The sequence below is a fragment of the Panthera pardus genome, unplaced genomic scaffold (assembly GCF_024362965.1).
Source record: "Panthera pardus isolate Hobbes unplaced genomic scaffold, ASM2436296v1 HiC_scaffold_25, whole genome shotgun sequence".
Lineage (NCBI taxonomy): Eukaryota > Metazoa > Chordata > Mammalia > Carnivora > Felidae > Panthera > Panthera pardus.
The window spans coordinates 9,362,259-9,379,422 of NW_026526821.1; the positions used below are offsets into that span (position 1 = coordinate 9,362,259).

Below are 17,164 nucleotides of genomic sequence, written 5' to 3' on the forward strand. Positions count from 1 at the left end.
TTTTACTTCAACTGCTTAGAACACTGTTTCTCAGCCTTCTTTGCAGATCAGACTCAAGTGGGAGGCTATTTTTAAAAACATATGCTGACTTCCACTTCTGGAAATCGTGATGTCAAAATTCGTCCAAGAAATAAGCTGAACACTTGTGTGTGTGTGTGTGTGTGCGTGTGTGCGTGTGTGTGTGTGTGTGTGTTGGGGGTTTTTTGGGTAAGTTCTAGGGGTGATTCTGATGATTCTTTTTTTTTTTTAATTTTTTTTTTTAATATTTATTTTTGAGACAGAGGGAGACAGAGCATGAACGGGGGAGGGGCAGAGAGAGAGGGAGACACAGAATCTGAAACAGGCTCCAGGCTCCGAGCCGTCAGCACAGAGCCCGACGCGGGGCTCGAACTCACGGACCGCGAGATCATGACCTGAGCCGAAGTCGGACGCCCAACCGACAGAGCCACCCAGGTGCCCCGATTCTGATGATTCTAACCAGAAACCTGTGCCTTCGAGGGCACTGAATCTGGACAACAGAGTCAGAAACTCCAATCCCCAAATGGGCCCATCTTCTCTGCCTTATTTTGCGGCCACATACAACAGGGCTAGTGCTCAGCCCCCTTTGGAAAGTCCTATTCCATCAGTCAGTCACCGACTGGGGTTAACTGAGCACCTGTTATGTGCCAGATGTCAAGCTAACTGCTGGGGATACAGCAGTGAAGGAAGCAAAGGCCTACAATACAAGAGCCCCTTCTCATCTACCCTTTTCCATGCTGGATTTTTCTACTTAGCCCTTACACACTTAAACGTATGTTGGCTCTGCCCCATGAGAGGAGGGACCTGATATAGTCTCCACTGTCCCCTCCCAGCCTAGAACAGTGCTTAGCACACAGTGAGTGTGACCAATATTTATTCTAACAGGCAGAACAGGGAACTCCGCACCTCTTCGAGCGCCAAGCCGATGGCCAACCCAAGGTAGAGCGTGTGCTCAGCCTCCTTGGTGCTGGAGTTAAGGGTGGAGCATATTTTCTTGTCCGGCCCCCTCCTGGCTGTTAAATCTGAAATCCCTGCTTGAAGCCATAGTTGATCCCTGTGTTCATTCATGACTGGTAAGAGGTATTAAAGAGGATGACGCTCAGTATGTGGATGAGGTTTAACAAGTAGCAGTTCCGTTGCTTCATCACCTGCAAATGACTCAACAGAAGACAGTTCTAGAATGTTCTGACAATTCCTAAGGAGACAGACTGAGTAGCAAGTCACACGCATCTCCTAGCCCTCAAGAGGGGATGTGCCTGTGAACGTGCATCTGATTATTGGACAAGTATTTCTTGAGCTTCTAGCATATACTAGACGCAGTGCTGGGGCCTCAGGACATGGGGACAATAAAGCCAGGCCTCTGCCTTCATGGAACTTACCATCTAGGGGTGGGGGTGGGCAGCACGGAGAGATGGATGAGAATCAAGTAAGCCAAGAATGGTAAAATGTCAATGCTGAGAAGAACAAAGCAGAGATACACGGTACTTTCCGGCCAGTAATGGGGACGGGGGTGGGCTTGATATAATCCGAGGCATCACAGTTTCCCTGAGCAGGTGATACTCAGGCCGAGACCCGAACTACGTGAGGTGTTGGCTAAACTGAGTGGAGGGAAGAGCTGGGCGACAAGGAGAACAGGACAAAGCCAGAGCATAGGAGGAGAGAGCACTGAGGGTGTCCTGCCAGAAAGGAGCCAGCCTTCCAGGGCGCTGTAGGCGAACTCTGCTCAGACATAACGCGCTCACAAATCCCCTGGGCATCTTGTTAAAATGCAGTCTCTGAGTCAGCAGGGCTGGGGCAGGGCCTGAGAATTTGCATGTGTCCAGCAAGCTCCCAGGAGACACCAAGGCCGCCGGCCCCCAGACCGCAGCGTGAGTACGAAAGTTTTAGGCCATGACTCGATCCTCGGAGCCGGGGTGAGGTTAGGGGAGGGGGTTTTCCTGATATCCCTCTGGACTCTGTGAAAGCATCTGGCAGCCCGGGAACCCTCTGGAAGCCTGTGAGGTTCAGCTGGTGTCGGTACTCCCTCGCTGAGACTTTGCAGACACCTGTATCAGTCCCAATTCTACGTGGCATCCTCACAGAACAGGCTGTCTCCTCCCGGCACAAACTCCCTCGCTTGGGTGTTGCAATTCGGAAACTCTGAGGAGTGACCGCACACATGGATTTTTTTTTTTTTCTTTCAACCAAACTAGGCTTGCCATAAAAACGTATGGATACAGATATACGTATACACACACACACATATACACACGCGTCTATAGACAATCTTTGAAATGTAACCATAGCCACACGAAGGACTGAAATGAAATCTTAAAGACACTAAATCATCTCACGTTAAATCATCGGAGGATTATGAGGCTGGGATGTTTTTGTTGTGGCCGCAGGTGCCCGGGGCAGACCCAGACTTCTCCCTCCAGAGGCCGTGGGATTAGACATCTCAGGACCGCCGGTCCAGTGGGCAGGTGGATGCTGAACCCACCTGGGGAGGCAAGCACGTGAGCCAGGACGGACGAGGCTGGAGAGGCGAGAACCAGGAAAGCAGCTTCCTGCACACCACCTTCGATGCTCTCTCCCAGGCCCGCTGATTGTCTTTGCAAGACAATCTGGGTGACAAATGTGGGCCCGAGGAACACTGCCCTTGTAAGCAATCCCAGCTGCTCCGAACGAATGTCCCCAAACAAAGGTTGCACGCCACCCCTCCACCAGGCTTGCCGCTCAATTTAATGACCCTCCTCTGCAGCTTTAAATCAAAGGTGGCTCCTATTAAGTATAATTACCTTTGCCAGCAGCTTGTAGAACACAGTAAGTGAGGGACTACTAAGCAGGATGGTTTCTACAGGACATTATATATGCCTTGGACTAAATCAACAGCGGCCAGGACCCATAGCTTCGGATACACGTATAACTCAGCCACGGGCAAACGTATGCTGCTGGTAGAGCATCACATACTCACATAAACACAGCGATTCCTTCGCCTACGTCAGCAGCCCAGAAACGCCACGATGCAGGAGAATAAAGTAGGAGGAAAGGCTTCTCTGAACCTTGAATGCACAGTGCCTGTTTGTTATGTCAGTTTTTCTGCAAGAAGGCAACTTGCCATCCAACCAGCTAGTCTCTGAACAAGTCCCAAATGCAGTAGAAGAAAGCAGGCAGAGTCTCGCTTTCTCAACCGCACAATGCCCACATCTGACCCCCTTGCTTACCCCGGGAAAGTGGGGAAGTGACACTACCCCAGCTGACTTTGACATAGTCATTTTTCTCCCGTTCAACCTCGCCACATCCTTCATTCCCGACGTACAAACACATTTTTTAAAAAAAAGAAAATCATGAGCATCTTTATCGTTTCAGGCTCGTCAATTCCCATTTTGCCCAATTAATAAATAAATCAACACCTGAAAGGAAAGGAAAGTTGCCAAGGACTTTTGGCCTTAACCGAAAGGAAGCTATGGTGAGCGAGACTTAATGTGGTTCTTTCAATCCGGGGGCTGAAGCTCACCTCCAACCCCACGTTTATTACACAACGTGCCCGGAAGCATGAACGTCTCCAAAGACATTATTCTGGTAGTTCTCACGGTTACCTCCATAACCATCACATTAACGAACATTTATTGAGCACTTACTATGTGCCATGTATGCATGAAACACACTATATACTCAATCTGTAGAACCCCCCTGGCAACCCCACATGGTATCAGGATAATTATTTTCAAAACTGAGAATCTAGTGCTTAGAAGGTTAATAGCTTATCTAAGGTCAGACAGAAAGTAAATAACAGCCTCGATTTGAATCTTCATCTGAGTTCAAGGCCATGGGGTGTAACCCTTCAGAGCATACAGCATGAGGCTCTTGACTCTGTTGGCCCGGCATCCAGTCTCCCTTACTTTGGTAATATCACCTTGATTTTGCTTTGGTGACTGGCCACCAGCTGCTCCTGGCTCCTGCAGCACTGGGGGCCTACATGAGCAAGGCTGGCCAGTCAGAGGCCAGTGATTGGTTGGGGGAAGGCTATGCAAACCCATGTGGGCCAACATAAACCCTGGAGCCTATTCGCTGGGGGTCCTCTGAAGGAAAGCGTTCTTCTGCCAGAATTGCTAAGTCATACGCTGCCAGGTGACCATTGTGACCACCGTGTGTGAAAAGGAAGGAAGAGTCTCAGACCCGTCCCAATCCCACCCCTTGGGTCTCTGTACCTATAGGTGCCAAGGCTGAGGCTCAGTTGAGTCATGCAGATGGGTATAATTTATCACCAGTCCACGATTCGTTAAAAATCTGGCTGAGTGCACCCTTAGAGGCAAACACTCCTGGGGTTAAATTCTAGTTGCACTATATATTTGCTATGTTAGTGTATCACTTAATAGCTCTGTGCCTCAGTTTTCATGGAAAATGGGGAGATGAGCAGTGTGCCTACCTCCTTAGTTGAGAGGAAAGCTGAATGAAGTCAGGTATGTGTAAAGGATCCGGGGCAGTGCCCGGCACGGCTTAGTAAATATTAACGAGTCTGATTATTATTTTTCAGAGAACAAAGCAGAGAAAAGTTTATGGTGAGGAGTGAAAAAGATCCAGTGTAGCCAACTAGGGCAAATCCAAAAACCTTTACAGAAAGTTATTGCCCTAAGAGCTGAGTAGGGGCGAGGATCTGCAGGCAAGAAGGGACCTGGGTTCAGGAATGGTTCCTTGGAAGAGGTTATCCATCCTTGATGGAAGTGCCAGGGGCTGCCTGGGATAAAATCTTGACAGATCAACAATTAGACCCAGAAGTAAACACACACACACACACACACACACACACACACACACACACACAGAAATGAGCTTGAATTCCTAGTGAGTCATAGATCATCTCCATCCATCCGTCTATCCATCCATCCATCCATCCATCCATCCATCCATCCATCCATCCAGTTAACACTCCCTGGCTTTGTTCTGGGTACTCTATCACTAACCTGTCAACACAGAGGCTATGCCTTCGTTATCCTCATAGCCTGGCACACAGCACAAGGTCTTGAAAACAACAGAAATTAATAAATATCTGCTGAATGAATAAAATAATGACTCTCAAATACATGTACCCCTTTCGTGAACTTATCTTCCACGAATCTGATCGATCCAACCAGCCCTCCTTCCCTCGTGTCGTTTCCATGTCTCTTTCAGGTTATCCCCGGATCGAGGTTCGTGCCCTGGAAGACCTACAGGCAGCATAGGATCAATGTCCGCCAGCAAAGTTTCACGCTCAAGCCCTCACCCCACAAATTCTCCTTTGCTCCTCTGGAAACAAGAACTGCCTTTTATTTTTACTCCATGTTCCTCCCCTAGAAAATTAAAACATCTCAATCCACAAATGGTTTTGCTGAGTGGTTTATCTGTCACAGCTGTTTTCATGATGCAGGAACTCTAGGAAACCCTTCCCCTTATTTTAATTAATTTTTTTTTCTTTTGGTAAAGAATGTTGTAAGTTTCCGTCGCTACTGTTTTATCTTGGGGGACTCGCCACTAACTTGCCCAAGTCCTTCCCTACTGCAGGAGAGCAGATCACAGTACGTGCCCCAGCATTCAAACCGAAGTTACAAACCAGTATTTCTGTTTGTTTATCGGAGTGCTGGGGCAGACTCAAAAGTTAAACCAGAGCACAAAACTTTTCTTGCGGAGTGGGTGCCCAGGGGAATACGGTCTAAAATGAAAATAAGATCATTGTTTTAAAAAGAAAAAGGAAAAAAAAAAACCCACCTCATACCGTGCATTGTTACACATTTGAAAACATCTCCATGTTCCTTAAATATTCTGCTTAGAGTACTAACAGGTCAGTCCACAGGAAATGCAAGAATACGTTATATTTTAATCAGGGCACATAAAACACTGTCTAGAATGTTATGTTGCCCGGGGGAATGCCGTGAGCAGGGAACGTTTACAAACTCCAGGTCAGTCCCCCCATTACATCACTGTGAAAAAAAGAAATTTATGAGGTTAAATTATATGGATGTTATATATTGGAACTGTTAGCCCATTCCCAAATGAGAATGTTGGCTGAAATAGCCAGATTCCCTGAGAGAAATTTTTAAGTACTTGTATTGTGGATGTTTTTATGGTAACTTTCTACCAAAAAAAAAAAAAAAAAAAAAAGTGAAGACATATTCTTTGAAGATCATGAAATGAATTAAAAAAAAAAAAAAAGAGAGAGAGAAGCCTCACAACTAAAAAGTCCAAATTCCAAAAGAGAGGGCACCTAAAAGAGTTACTTATGTTCTGCTTGTCCAAAGATAATAACACAGAAGTTACTTTGTGGAACTTGTGATTTATTTCATCCATTCTTCATCTAAGTGATTGGAAACACAGATGTTGACGCCATAACCTTGCTTCCAGTAAATAATTCCTCAAAGGACACACATTTGCTTAACCGTCGTCACAAGATGATAAAACTTATGAAACATTTATGGAAGCAGCAATGCAGTTTTGTTGGTTTATGGGTTTGGCAAGTTTTGAAACTCGTAGCCCCAAATTTTCCACCTTCCCTTTGCCTTCGTAAAGGAACAGTATCTTTGGGGAGGTTCCCGTACCTGGACTGGAGAGACTGCTCCCCCCCTCCCCCCCTCGTTCTTTCTTTCTCCATTTGTGGCTGCACTTTGACAGTAAACAGAAGGGCTGTCGTGCCGATCTCAAAGAACAATAATTAAACCAAAGGGACAGCAGACAAAGTGCTCTGTGGGACCAACAGAGGAGGAATAAAAACCCCGCCAGGGAACTGTTTTCTTACGGTTTCGAGCCTGCTTCAGAGATAAGCAAACGTTCACATGTGCAATGTGTGTGCATTCGCGTATCCATTCAACATTTACTGAGAATCTACTATATTCAGCCCTGTGGGCGCAAATCGTGCAGGTATCTAAATATTCCAAAGGCTCCAGGAACCTTGGATGACTCTTCAATTCACTCATTTAGTCATCCGGGTATTCAACAATAACACCCACTGTAAATGAAATGGTCCCCGTGCAGAGCCTACCTTCCTGTATCAGCTACAACTGATACCCTACAAATTTAGTGCTGATTTTCCTGTGCAGGCAACATAGGTGTAACTATGGTTCTGTTTCTCAGAACCCCCGGGGAATTGCCACAGAGAGACCCCTGGGGAAATACACTGTGATGCTGGCTTCACGTTCACGGGGAAAATCCCCAAGAGCTTTGTGGTTGATTCCATTAATAGGCCAGCCTCGGCGTGAGCATCTGCATTGACTAGGTCCACCACCAACACAAAACTCATGCATAATAAGGTCCTTCTACACTCGCTCTTTACCCCCAGACACACACACTAACACTCAAAGCATACGTGATCCCGCCATAGGTGAAACATACACCCACGACACACACAAAAGACACACAATCACAACTCACCCCCACAAGAAAACACGCTCACAACACACACTTCGACACATTCTAAGGACGATGCTGATCTTGGTTGTGAAAAGCATCTGGTACCAACATCGACCCTCCAGATCCTGAGGTCCTACCTTATTAATATTTCTCCCCCCCAGGACTGAGCAGCTTGCCTCGCTACATGTTTGCTAAACTGCATTAAAGGTCAGTCTGACTGCCTAACATGCCACACGGCCCAAGTGGCTACTGTTACGGTTCACCTTGTAACACCTCTAAACAAAATCCCAGGGTCCTTCCTTTCCTAACCTGACCCACCCATGTTTAACACCCCACGGATTCCAGGATCTGGATGGCAATGGTTGTCCGACTCGAAGCTCCATCGGTTACACCCCCTGAGGACAAATGCAATTTCTTTTATGCTATTCACACTTCCCTTTTAACGTCTCTGTGTTCCCCACTCCACCCCAAGACGACGAATGGTCTCATGCTGGATGTACCTGAGATTCAAGCCATGTTGATGGTTGAGTCTCACGCATTATTGGGATTATTGATGTATTTTATTTATTCAGTTTACTTGCTTCAAGCACACATTTCACAAGCGCCTACTAGGTGCAAGTGAGCCAGTTAAATTTTTGGTAAGGTAAGTGTATATTTCAGGAAAGACACCAAGAAGGTTCAAAGTAAGAAATACTAGCTGTTTCCATAATGTTTACTTTTCTCAACTGATTCTCTTGCTAAACGCAGTAAAATTCTCACAACTATTTTTCTCTGCATCAATTATTTATGTGACAATTGTAAAAATTCTTAAGAATATCCGGTACAGGATTGTACGTAATAATGAAAACTTTAAAAATATGCTAAATGTCTATTAACAGAGGAGTTGATAAGTGAGTAAAAATACACATTCTTATGGTAGAATATTATAAAGCATATGAAAAGGAATTCACTGTATTTTTAAATCTATTCTCTCTGTCTCCCTCTTTTTTTCTTTAGCTGCCTATCTACCTACTTGGATAGAGTTTACACACAGACTTAAAAATCAATGTGCAATACATAGTATAAAAAATATTTACATAAAAATATTAAACATATACAGAAGGACAATAATGCCCCTCGCTACATATATACGCAGGCAGAATTATAAATAATGGAGGATATGCCCACCAAAGTCTGAATAGTGCCTGCCTCTGGGGAGAGAGGGAGGGTGGGGGGAAATATTAGTATCTGCTGAGCACTTACGATGCATGGAACACTGTTCTAAGTACTTAACAAGAATCTACTTTTTAAAATCCTCATAATGGTGCTTACAAGTCACTGCTCTCCTTTACGCCTATTTACAGGACTGAGGCACAGAAATTTTAAGATTGGTGTTCTAAAAGTGATATAACTTTATCTGCAAAGTTTAACTCCTTTCTACCCGAAATTTACTCATCAGGTGAAAAACGCTCATCTTATTATTGACAGCTCTTCCTTTTATTCTCTACAATTGACTATCCCCATCCGATATTAATAATGAAAATGTTTACACTAAAGACAATAAAATGATTATTTCATTCCATTACTTACTAAAATAACCTCAAATCAGAGAGCAAGGCAGTTTGCCAAACTGTGTTATTACAAGATTTGCTTCAAAACGCCACCACATTCAAAATTTAAACACCACCACCAACAAACAGATCTGCAAAACCTACAACCAACAACAACTACAAATAATTGTTAGGGGTTTCCTTTTTCTCCCCCTAAGAAAGATCCTATCATGATTTCTGTTGTAAGCAACATTTTCCCTCTGAGACCCAAGCCCCTCGACCTTCACAATCATCTCTTTTTCAGATTCTTCAAAGTAATCATTTAAATGTCACCTATAATTAAATACTTACAAGTAAGAAACACCTTTAGAGACCCTGACCATAAATATTATGAGGAGCGCTAAACGGGAAATCTGGGAGGCCAGCTTTTCATTTGCTAAAATAAATAACGGGCCAGCATCATTGCACGTATTCCATATTTTTGATGGCCAGGAGGAGTCATGGGGCCTACAAGAGATTTATGGAGAACAGATGAGCAGCGTCTGATTTCAGGACACATCCACAAAGATGCTGTAGGAAGTGGATGAGCACGATCACTTATTGAGACACCCCAGATGGACCGTGTTCGTGGTTTTCATGTTTCTGTGATCATGGTTTTCATGGTTTTTTCCTCCTTCTGTTTAATCAAACAGGAATGGACTTACGAAATGCCATTGTGGCATGTGGAAAGCTCAAGAGGTTTCAAAAATCATATATATATATATATGTATATATATATGTATTTTTTTTTTTTCATCTTCATAGGCTCAAATTTTAAAGGTGGTGCTTTGGATTTAGATAAGCAGGATGATGCTCTTTATTTATTTATTTTTTTTCTTTGCCACAACTGACCGACTTCAACCTGGAAGAAACCCTAAATTTCAGTTCGCGCCCTTAGCCTGCACGTCTCTCTCCCAGCCTGGGGACGTTTATTTACGTGATGCTCAGCTATTAAGCATTAAATACTGTGAGAAGCAATGAAACACAGTGTCTGAGTACTCGGCCTTTGGTAGGCAGAGCTGGGTTTCAATGTCTTGTTTGGAAGCTTATGTGATCTTCCAGCTATTAGTCATTCGATAATTCTCTCATCTCTTCAATGGGCCCATAATAACACTATCTGGCCTTCAGGATGTCATCGGGAGAGACTTTATGTAGATGGCCTGCATGAAGTCCATGCTCTGTAAATGTTAACTAGTAAGGGTAGACTTTCTGGTTTGGCATCATGCGGGTCGACAGCGGTATTTTATGTTGACGGTATGATGTTGACTAGGTTGACGGTCACTGTTGCATTATGACAGCGACAGTTAGGACTGGCATCATCTTTCTCATCACCAACATCAACATTTTGGTCCCATTTGCTCATGGAAGCCCAGATGATAGACAGAAAGGGCTCGGAAATCTCATTATTGGGAGGAACCGGGAAAGAAAAAAGAGGGAATTGATGAAGGAAAAGAGCCGCTGAGGAAAATAGGAGAAAATACGAAACAGAATGAGATGGTGAAGGAGGCACCAAAGAAAAACGCTAGGTTTTCTGCCCTCCCATTCTGTAGCATTTTGGGAATTTCAGAGACTGTAAGAAACAAAAAAATCAAGCTCTGGGCGATTCCTTGTGTTTCTTTCTTGTCTCTTGACTCTGGTATCTAGGGTGCCGGCCAACTCCTGGGCAGACAGGGCCCCTATTCTATATTGGCTGCGTTGCTTGTCTTTCAACTTAGCTGAAGGATTCTCTGGGCTCTGATGTTCCGTGCTGTGACTAGGTAGATAGATGAGCGAATGGATGCATTTCTCTGTTGAAAGGCATTAGGGAAAGTGGTCCCCCCATTTCTAAAAACTAGGCGATTGCCACAAGAGACTGAAAGGAGAGAGTACTTATATATTTTGTGTTGACTAAAAGCCAAAAGTGGATATGGATCCCCTTGGATAATTTTTTAAATGTTTTGGCATTCCGAATTGGGAGAGAGAGGGAGGGAGAGAGAGAAAGGGAGTAGAAAAAGGAAGAGGGGGGAAGACAGGATCTAGCTTTGGTTTTTACAGCATCCTTCTGGCTGCCATGTGATGTATTAGGGACCAAGGCTTCAGGCAGTTTGACCACGCAGGAGGCCATCTACTTAGATTCCCGCCCCCCCCCCCCCCCCCCCGCATCCTGCAATTCAAAGCCATGGTGGGTGCTTCAAATACAGATTCATGGGCCTCCGCCCCATCCTGTGGAATGAGAACTACTAGGCCCCCAGCCTGGGACTCCGCAAGGTTGCACTTCCGCCGGTTTTCCAAGTGATGACGACACCAAGTAAAGGCGAGAACCACCCCTCTATTCCACATGCCAAACCAGAACGTTATTCCCAATTCCTCCGTATCTGCAAAGTTTCCTTGGCCGGTAAAGGCTCTCCAGTGTTTCTCTCTGATGTTCTGGTGGGGGGGGGCGGGGGGGAGTTCCTTCTGGTGTTCAAAGTTTTTTGAAGTTTTACTGAAAGCCTCTGCCTTCCGGGTGTTCCTTTGACCCAGACGCGACTTGGCAGCCTTTGGGCACATCTGGGTCATGAATCCCCTGCCCTGTCCGGGTCCTGGGCAACCACAGGTCCTCCCAGCTAGTCATTCTGCCCTATCCTCACGGTCTGTGCAACTCCCTGCCCCCCAACTATTGCTTTCTTTATATATTTCCTTACAGCGACTCCCTCTTTAATGTCCTCATGTAATTTTATTTTATAATGAAAATTTATGTCCCCACAGTCCGTGAAAACCCAGCATCATTTGCCGTTAACGATCAGAAAAGGAAAATCCAAGCGTTACTTGAAAAAGTCTCTGAATTCGAGGTCTACCCTCTCTGATAAAGGGGCATGAGACAGCTGTTTAAGGCAGGCTAACACCAACTAAGACTTGCTTCTTGATTAAATCAGAGGGGTTGAAAACAGTGTTGGAAAAGGAACATCATTTGCACTTAGTGCGTGAGTCCGTGCTGCTTAAAACTGTTTACCACCAGTGGTACGGCCGCCCATAACGGAGCAGCTCTGGCTTTAAAAGCCTTCAGGAATAGGCTTGCTTTGCTCACTGAAACCCTGCAGAAAGCTCTGGCAGGCCTGGGCAGAGGAGATGGCCATCTGGAGTGTCCACTAGAGGAGGCCATGGTACCAGTCAGGGGTCTTGTTTGGCCCCTCCCCACAGAGACGCAATTTTGTCTCCTGGGGTTTCCTCCCTGTGACTGCCAGTCACCATGCCCCCATCATTCATTCTATCAAATCACACTGATTGAGCACCAACTACGTGCCAGGCTTTGTGGACGGGCGGCAGGTAAGACAGAAGGCAGGTCCCTTCACGGTCATGAGCTCAGACTCGTGGTCATGATTATCGAGCACTTACTATGTGTGAAGCACTGTTCTAACTGCTTTGCAGGGGTTCATACTGTGCTCCCCAACAACCCAAGGGGGAGGTTGTATGATCGCTACGTTACCAATAAGGAAATCAAGGCATGGAGAGGTTTATTAACTTGTTACCGTAATGACTAAAATGTATTGACCACTTACCTTGTACAGGGCACTGTGCTAAGCACGCCCTCTGATTTGTCTCGGTGAATCCTTGTAAACACCCCATGAGATGAGTTCTCATCAGGTCTATTCTGCTAATGAGGAAATTGGAAGTCCGGGAGGTAACAGTGCCTAAGGTCATACAGGGAGGAAGTGACCCTTGGGAGAGAAATCGACTCCAGGGTCACCCCCTTGCCCTGACACGGTGTCGTCTGATGGGTGTGTGGAGCTGGGGAAAGGCGATTCCAGGACTCCACGAAATGTGCTTGGAAGAGGGCCCTTTCCCCCTCTACAGTCAATTCTAGAATCAATGCACCTTCAAACGTTTTCCCTCGTTTCCAGTCTGGCTCAGAGAATGACAGACTGACAATTTTCAGTAAGAACCTGGTACATAACTACAGGCGAGAGATAAATGAAGGAATGAGGGAATTAGAATTACTAGGATAAAGCCAGGCCGGTATTTCAGACACACCTCTCGGGATACGCCACGGCCACGGCCATCCTCTGCATATCTTGTCCAACTTTGGACTGAGTCTCTCACCTTCCCCACCATCGGTCGGGTCCAAGATAGCAGCAGCTTTGGACCGGATGGACACAGGGGCCTCCTACATGGTCAACCTGCCTGCAGCCTTGCTCTCTAATACACCACATGGCAGCCAGAAGGATGCTGTAAAAACCAAAGCCAGATCCCGTCTCCTAAGCACGCCCGCCCCCCAGGGCACAGCTCCTTAGAGGTCTTGGGTCCTAGAGGCTTGGCGGTGGCCTGTCCTCCTGTGGGGACCCCGCACCATTCCTCCAGTCTCCACCATCCTGGCCACCTTGCTGCCCGCCAGCCCCCACCTTGCTCCTGACCCCCAAGGTCACACGTGTTCCCAGTGGGCACGGGGCGGGGGGGCGCTTCTCTCCCCGCGACGTCCCTCAGAACCCAGCTGCAACGTCACTTGCACTGAGAGGCCTTTTCTGGCCCTCCCATCCAAGACGGCGCCCCCTCCCCTGGTGCCCTACGCCCTGCCCGCCTTTGGGCCTCTCTCGGGCACACGCCACACGCTGGCATATGACCACATGCACCTGCTCACTTGTCTGGGATCTCTGTCTGCCACACTAAATGGAAGCTTCAAGAAGGCAGGCCTTTGTCAACTTCCTTCAAGCCTCCGGTTCCAGCACCTCCCGCGGTGCCTGGTGCATAGCAGACCGTCAGTAACATCGGTTAAATAAAGATTTCAAGGCAGGCAGCCCAAACTCCCACCTGCTCGCCACCGAGATCCCAAATCCCTTTGTCCTGAGATACACCTTAACAGGCACCAGCCAGCCTCCCTTCTCCCCTCTCCCAGACGCTAATCTGAAGGTGACAATTAAAAAGTAGAGAAGGCGTTACCAGGAAACAGCCTGTAGCCTTCTCCCATTAGCTTAACAACCCCTAAGCTTTGCCGCCTCTCCGGGGGCCTGAGGGGATGAGCACAGGTTTGCCCTGGGGGAGGGGCAGTTGCCCAACCCTGGGAGGCTGCGCACCTGGAGGGCAGAGGGAGAGGTCCAGCTCAGGGGTCAGAAATGAGGATCCCCAGCCCCTTCACCAACATCAGGGACCCTCCCTCTGAGGGTCTTGGCTTAACGAGGAAGGCTACTAACCCATATCGGCAGCAAGCACTGCGTACGAGAGGAATACGTACTGTTTACTGCAAAAAGGCGAAATGCCTGCTCTTCGCGCGAAGGCAGATGATGTCATGATGAGCAAAATGCAAGTTCATTACCAAAATCACTGTCTTTTTGTCATTAGTATTTTTTTAACTGATAAATATTCAGAGTGCCGTTCCGATCGTGATTGGTACCTAGGTCTGCCAAAAAAAAAATGTTAGATGTGTAAAAGAGATCCTTCTACTCAAAAGTAATTAATTAGTATACAAAGTAGTACACTAATTAAAGTATTTATTCCTTTATTTACAGCCTCATTTATTCATTCATCGGGAAATATTTATTTCGTGCCTAATAGGTACCAAGGACTAATTCAAGAGCCTAGATTTTTTTCCCCCCAGAATCCCTACAGACAAAAAATAACAACAGGAAGGAGAATCAACATGAGCGTTTATGAAAAAGATCTTGTGTGCGTGCCAGGGACTGCACCAGGGTTTTCTCTACGTCGCATTACCTAACCGTCCTGCCCACAACGGGAGGCGAGAGATACCCTGTGCCCACTCGACAGATGAGGACTTGGAGGGCAGCAAGGTTAAGGAGCTTCCCTTCAAACACTGCTGGCCAGTTAAATAGGCAAGCCCTGCGACCCCATCCCAGATCGGCTTGGCTCTTAACATTTGCTTTTCAACAGCCTCCCCCGTTTGGTTCACCAGGCACCAGGCAATCCTATGTTCTGTTGAACACCCAAATGGATCACATCGCTTCCCTTCTGGAAACCCTCCCTCCCCTCACACTGAGACCCATATAGGGAAAGCCACACCAGACCTGCCCCCGCCCACCTCCCCGGCCTCTTTCCTTATACCTCCTCCCCCATTTTAACCTGCCCTGGCCCCACTGGGCCCCTACATATTCCTCAAAGAGGCAAGTCAATTCTGGTCGTAAGTGCTTACTGCTTCATTTGCCTGAAACATTTCTCCCAGATCTGTGCTCGGCTGGTTCCTCGCTTTTTGTGCAGGGCTGGTCAAGTGTTGGCACCTGAGGAATACCGGCTCTGACCATCCTGTATAAAAAGGCAGCCCTCCCATCCCTCTTTATTCCATTAATGCTAGTGGGTTTTTATGAAATGCAGTTAGAACTACTTAATGTTGTATTATATATTTATTTGTGTATTAGCTTTCTGGTCTTAAAAGAATTATACCTGTGTGAGGGCATGGGCTTTTCTGCTGTGATACACCAGCCCCTAGATCAATGCCTGGCAGACAGTAGGTGAGCAGGTCAACGTCTGTTGAATGAATGAATGCACAAATGCACATCCATACACATGAAGGAACCCTCACGAAAGAACCGACTTCATATATGGGAGAGGGCCCGAGATTCTATTTGGAGATGCCAATGAAGGCAGCATCCTCCGTCAATGTTCTCAGTACCCTCCCCGCAGGCTTAGACTTCACAACAGATGCAGGGAAAGAATAATAGGAACGGGGCCCTTCCTTGGCAAATGACTATAGCTATTCCAGATAAAATATCACAATAGATTAAGTGTATGGGCTTTGGAAGCAGGGAGTTTAAAACCCAGCTTGGCCACTGCATGACCTTGAACAGGCTGCTCTGCAGGTTTCTCAGATCGCCATCAGTAATAGGGATTACGCTGGCATCTAATGCATGAGAATGTTAGAAGGATAAAACTTGGCTCAGACGTCCCCCCTGGGACAGGTCTCTCCCCTGGCCATCCACACTTGTATTGCCAAACTCCCACTCTTCAACTTTTGCTTTTATGAAACCACTGTCATCATGGAGTTTCTTTTCTATATGAAATTTATCTTTTTTTTTTTCTTTGTTAATTTACTTGTATGTTCTCCTGCTTCCCCTTCCTGGAGGGTAAGATCCCCTCTTCATCCTATTAACTGCCCCTGCCTCCTTCCCCGGGAAGCAGGTGACCAGAACAGAACCTGGCACGTAGTAGGGACTCAAGAAATAACTGCTGTTTAAATAAATGAAATATAAGCACTTGGTAAAGTGCTTGGTATATATAATAAGCACCTCCATAGTGGGAGGTATCGTTATTGCCATTGTTGTTATAGTTGTTGCTGCTAGTGTTATAATTACTATCTATTGGGAAAGAAATGTTCTTTTGAGCTGGCACGGGGCTCCAACCATTCCCTCTTCATTCCCAGAAAAGGCTAAAACCCTACTCAGTGACTGGATTTCCAGTTTTAAAAACCAAAATGCACCCATGTCTGACTTCTTTCAAGCCCCGGCCTCCTAGTCTCATGATAGTTGTTGGTTGCTCATTTCCTTTCTGGTGTAAATGCTTCATGGTCTGGCTATTCAGGGTGAAGATACGCGACGACTGTCAGGTTTGACCCCTAATAGTTTCAGTGCACTTTCTCAGCCCCAGTCTCATATAATCCTTTCAAAAAACCTGGGCCTTAAGAAGAAATATGATTACCCCCATCTTATAGGTTGAAAAGTGGGGGGGAGGGGGGGAGCAGAGATTTGAGCGGCTTGCCCAAACCTATAAGGCAAAGAAAAGGAGTAGACCTAGGGATTTGAACTTGGGTCGTTCTGACTCCTGAACTCATGTTCTTACCCCTGAAGCAAGGTTTCTCTCTCGAGCTTGCTCAGGGCCGCACAATGAGTGTGGGCAAAGCTGGAACCATTACCCAAGTCACTTCCTCCTGTTCTAAGGCCCCATCCACGGTCTCAAACCTAACCTCAAGAGGGAAAACAAAAAGAAGCACAAAGCCATGGACCCAACTTCCTAATAAAGGAAACTAGCCAAAGGCAGCTCTGATGTAAAACTGCTTATAGCTTTTCATTTTGGAATTTCTTCTGTACCAAACGGTACCGAATGCCTAGAGGAGATTTACCTCTTCTCTACAGCATCCTCTTGGCCCAGAAGCTATTCATATCTCCCCCGGCCTATGAGAAAGGGGCTTCTGAATACATAGAAAATTCTAAGAATCTGATAAATTCAAGTGATTTAAAGTAAGCCCTTTGCAGTTTGTATAGAAATATTTACATGCCGCTGCTCTGGCTTACCCAAGTCACTTCTCCCTTATAGAACACCTT

General features: G+C 46.3%; 1 protein-coding gene across 6 annotated transcripts in view; it reads right to left on the reverse strand.

The window, feature by feature from the left end:
- TSHZ2 (teashirt zinc finger homeobox 2) overlaps positions 1-17,164 on the reverse strand; it is a 454,178-nt gene that overhangs the window by 428,993 nt on the left and 8,021 nt on the right. The gene's annotated exons all lie outside the window — the stretch shown is intronic.